Raw genomic sequence first — 5,081 nt, forward strand, 5'->3', positions numbered from 1 at the left:
GACACTGAAAATATACTTCCGAGTCAATGTGGTACTTCAAAACCTTTATTTTGTTAGAAGTAACTAAGTAAGTAACATCAATGTTTTTAAGTTGTTCTGTGAAATGCGTCAAGGGCAGGGCCACCAGAAAAAATCCAGAGTTAAAAAAGGCTGAATAAAAAGTAATCTACATTTGTACAGCTACCAGTGCACGATAGGGAAATGTGGGAAATGTCGGAGACCCCTCACCATTGAACGTATACTGGTTGCATATGCCTCTTTTTGGTAAGCTCTGGAAATCTTTGCTTCGTAGAAGGAAATCTTCTCATCTGCCGAAAGATAATGACAAAAGTGGTGCACGTTAGACAGTATGAAAACATTACATTACATACATTTATTCAACTTTTTAGCTGTCATGCTAAAAAAAAGGTGTAACCTGAGGCTGTAAGGAAATTCCACAATCCACATTCAAAAAGTAAATACGGGCCTTTCTATTTTCCGAACTCTTCAGGTGTATGCTTTGAACTATCATGTGGCCTCAAAGGCGTCTTCTCGTACTGCGCAACAAGGTGTGAGGTAGCATGCGCAAAACTGTAGACATGTCATTGATGTACACTACAAACTGGTTAGGTTACATGGTTCAGTCTAACTTTCCAAGGACTAGACTAGAGTAGGAGTATAGATGAGATGAGCTTGGGTACCATACCATACCAAACAAATGCTAATATGTGTAGTGTGTTACTTACTCTGCTGTACTAGGCAATGTGGACTACTACTGTTTACGTTGTACTTAACTGTTTTGCAGAACTCCGTTTTTGGTGAACAAGTACAATGGGGGCTGTGCATCCATCTAAAAAGGTGTACTTAATTACTTATTTTTATTTTTGCAGAACCGGTACCATCCACCAGTGCAGACGGGGGCAGCGGCGCTGCAACGGCGGCAGCAGAGGCGATCCCGGAGGGGAATGGAGGACCACCAGAGGCACCTACAGCAGCACCGGCAGCAGCGGGGGAGGAGACAACAACGGTGGGCGATGGTAAGTTACATTCAATAGTGATCCGCATTACTTGGTGGGTGGGGAAAACTTCCTCACTGTACTCTGATATTTATAATGAACTTGAAGTTCTACTGGACAATATATGACGCCACCGTTGTCATTACCAAGCTTAGCAAAAGCATTACCACCGGCGAGAATTGATAAAATAAGTTATACAGGCCTCTTCTATGTGACTACAACTCAGCTGTGAAAGGTTGGTGGCAGACTGAAAAAGTCTTATCCACAACATTACATGACCGCGATGGATTAACATGAGATTGATTTTAAGTATGATGAAAGGAGCAAGGAAAAAGCTCCAATCATATAATATAGGATACTTTGGAATCAGCAATGCAGGTGTTTGAGAGCAGTTGGATGCGTGGGTTGTTGTGGAAGCATAGAAAGGGGAAAACACAGCTGCCTGCGTGGGTGGGAGACACATCCAATATCGGTGGTTAGTGGATAGTGGATACTAGTGTTGGCAGCGGTGTTTTGGTTAAACCCAAAGGCAAGGGAAGGAGGGGACGACTGGATGCATTCCGGGTCGTTGCTGGCGAAACACAAACCACCTAACGTTTGTTGGCGATATAAAGAATGATAGTCTCTAGAGTAGACATTTACTAGTACTAGCTGGCCACTGTTAATTAATGTTAGTTGGAGACTGTCACTTTTCCCGGAAGCACAGAGTATATGATATAAAAAAACGAGATATGAAAAAGACAGGTGTTCGTATGTGACCGTTGAAGTACACCCATGCTACCTATGTTACTAGGGCAGGCATAATGCCGTGCAAAAAAGGCAGACAGATGAGGTATATAAGGCGTAGAATGTTCAAGATAGATAAAACAACATTTTAGGTACTCAACTTGCTTGCTATTGCTACTGTACTGTGCCGCCCACTATGTGTTGGATCCATGTTGTGTTCTTGATTTGCTGGGATTTTTGATTACAACAATTCTGTCTCTTTCTTTATAGTTACTCCTTCTAAACCAACGAGGAAGGAGCTGGCAGTCCGGGCCCGTCAGCGGAAACTGCAGGCCATCGTTGAGGCCTACCGCCGGCTGGTGGCTCAGGCCGAGGAGGAGGAGGAGGAGGCGGCGGCAGCAGCTGCTGCCTCTTCCAATGCCCCGGCCCCAAAGCCTGCAGGAGTACGTCGGCGTGGTCAGGCAGCCGCCCGCCGCCAGATTTTCCCCGCATCGTCCACCCCCCCACAACAACATGGCTGCCAATGTAGGTGCCGCCAGTTCCAGCGAAAAATTCTCCTCCGGGTAGCCAGGCTGGAGGCTCAAAGCAGTCAGACTAAAAAACAAATAGAGGAGCGTGTAAAGATCCTGGTGGATCAACACTTAAAAGCCCGCCGGCTATGAGATGGACCCTGTTTGCCCCTTTTTTAATCCTTTTGTTGGTGGGTGGGAATTGGGTGTTGGGTTTTTACTTTTTTTTTACATGACATTGAGCGTGGCAATTTGGTTGGGGTTAGGGGAGGCGGGTAGGGGGACAGCTGTGGTGTAGGATTTATATATATTTTATTTTTGTATCATCTTTAGTTATATATTACATTATGTTAAAATAAACGAGACACAAAGTTATGTTAAAAAGAAAACATTTGAAGTTCATTTGCGTTTCTTGTGGGGTTGGAGGAGGGAGTGTTTCACCAAATAATGTACGTTGTGCAACCTCGCAAGGTTTAATTTGGCCATGCAGGTCGGCGGACAGTGCTTTTTAATAATAAAATATATTGCCCACATCTTTAACATGCAAACAGATAGATGCAGTAAACCCTCACCGAGTTATATTTGTAGTATTAGAAGAACGACCAGTCTGTCTTGCGTTATACCTCACTGCAAACTTATCTTACCTGTGATTGCTGATGAGATGATGATGATTTATCATGAAGTGTGGCACTGCAAGGGCTGCATTTGATTTCCAAGACAATGGCGAAGAATCTGTGGTTCAGAATCAGAACTTCTGTGATAGTAGTAGACAGACCCTGCCAGTAGCGACAAAAAGAAAGAGACAGTCATTTGCGTGACAGACAATGTGGGGGTAGTATAAGTAAGTACAGTACATTGCATGGGTGACCCAATATTGCAACTGCTAAACTGAAACAAAACAATGGTTTTGGGGACTGGAAACTAAGTGCAAGAGAAGATAAGAAGTTCAACTTTACTTGTAGTACTCACGGCAACGTCAAACTTTTCGAAATCATAATGCTTTACACTTTAAACCCAAAAAATTACGCCAATTCATTAGATGCATTCGTTGTTTGATGTTAATGGTAAATTATTTGGCGTTATTATACACAGAGCTTGAGTTGGGAAGCCGCACAAGATCCTGGCCATGCCTTGTTGACATTTCACTATTGTTGCTTTGACCACATCTGCCCCAGCAAGCGCGTGATCAAATTGTTGGTGTATATTTAATGTAAGAAACATCACACCTCAATGTAACCATGCAGCCCGGGGGAAGAGGGTTAGGGTTTGTTTAATGGATGGGTACGGGGGTTTTGGGAAAGGTTTGAGAAAGAAAAACAGTACGCATGGAGATTGGAGACAACAAAAGCAAAACAATGAAGACGATGATTTATGATGTTGATCCGCTAGCTAATGATTGTAAGCAATGGACGTAAGAAAACGACACGCTGAATATGATTCTTGGTTTCCCGCAATCCAATTGCTTGATGATGAGGATTTGTGGTAAGGGTGAGAGTTGATGCTCATACTATAAAGCAGTGGGTGAAAGATGTCCAGCCTGAAAAAGAAAAGGCAAATACGAAAGAATGTGAATGACCTAAACAAATTTTAATACAGTGAAGATAATAAAAACAATAGAAGAGGAGTAGTCGTATGAGAGGACTTTCAGACTGAGGCGGCTTGGATACAATTTGTATAAGTCTACTAGTTGCATATCATTTTTAATCTAGAAGTACAAAAAAAGACAGGAGCCAGCACACAACAACAGGCCCACGACGACACAGGTTTGGCCGTTATACAAACTGCATTTCCCTAAAAATTTCAGAGCCACAGAAAGGTGAATGAAATTGAAAAAGCAACCTAGCATTTACAAAATTAATCAACAAAATCAATGCGTCATTCTCAGTCATCAATCATACCACTATTGTACTCTACCACAGCACTGTGCACAAACATGTAGTAGCCTGGGTCTACTGTGCTGTGACTCTTATTTGTATTTATTTATTACCTTGTATTCCACTCCAAGAAACATCGTGCATCAATCAGCTCAGATCCAACTGCCTGACAGCAAAGATATGGTGGTCACCATCATTATCATCAGCAACTCAGTCTGTAGTGAGTGACTACGATAAATTAAGTCCTGACTGCATCTGTAGTAGTAGGAACACAAGTGCGTAAATAATTTCTATTATTAGTAAATAACATGGAAAAATTGGCTATCACGTGAGTCTGAACTGAAGTTACTAGTATACTTCAAGTCCATGCACATTAGCTCAGAGTCAGCAAAAAAATACATCCAATGCAATGCATGGCATCATTCATTTTTATACCTGTTTTGCTCTTCTCTTTCACTGTCAGAAGATTGATCACAGATGCTGCCGAGCCTTTGTAATGCGAGTCATCACAACAAGTTGACTTCAGTTGTGGATGCCTGCTCAAGTTTCTTTTGACACAGAAGAGTCGTCTCTGAATGCCTGCAGACAGAGGTGGTAGCCTTAAGAGTAAGACTCAGCAAGGCAGTTATTATGAGTTGCAGATTTCAAATGAAATAGAGGATGGCTGTAGTCATGTACGGTTCACTTATTATGGAGGGACTGTTAGAGGCTACATTATTGTTATTGTACTATACTCCATCTACAACATCAAATGTATGGCTGCCAAGATGGAATTGTATTGACTTGAGTGGGAGTCAAGAAGATGGAGCAAGACTCTGAGGAGTGCAGTCAACATGGAACATAAATGCACAGGCGTGCAACTCCAGGAGGTAACTAAAAAAGATACAGCGAAAATAAATGCACAGGTGTGCAACTCCAGTAGGTACATTAAAAGAATGAGTGGTGGGGATGGATTTGGTTGAGCTTTTTATTTTAAG

At 42.3% G+C, this 5,081-nt stretch overlaps 1 long non-coding RNA gene across 1 annotated transcript; it reads right to left on the reverse strand.

Moving 5' to 3' along the window:
• Positions 1-3,679: 3,679 nt before the first annotated feature.
• On the reverse strand, positions 3,680-4,684 carry LOC147663852 (uncharacterized). Its single transcript, XR_015305211.1, has 3 exons — positions 4,540-4,684; positions 4,218-4,359; positions 3,680-3,767 (listed from the first exon to the last, which is right to left on the reverse strand). It is a non-coding gene; the product is annotated as an uncharacterized LOC147663852 (long non-coding RNA).
• Between the last annotated feature and the right edge of the window lie 397 nt (positions 4,685-5,081).

This window comes from Lissotriton vulgaris, unplaced genomic scaffold, assembly GCF_964263255.1.
Source record: "Lissotriton vulgaris unplaced genomic scaffold, aLisVul1.2 SCAFFOLD_10087, whole genome shotgun sequence".
Taxonomy (NCBI): domain Eukaryota; kingdom Metazoa; phylum Chordata; class Amphibia; order Caudata; family Salamandridae; genus Lissotriton; species Lissotriton vulgaris.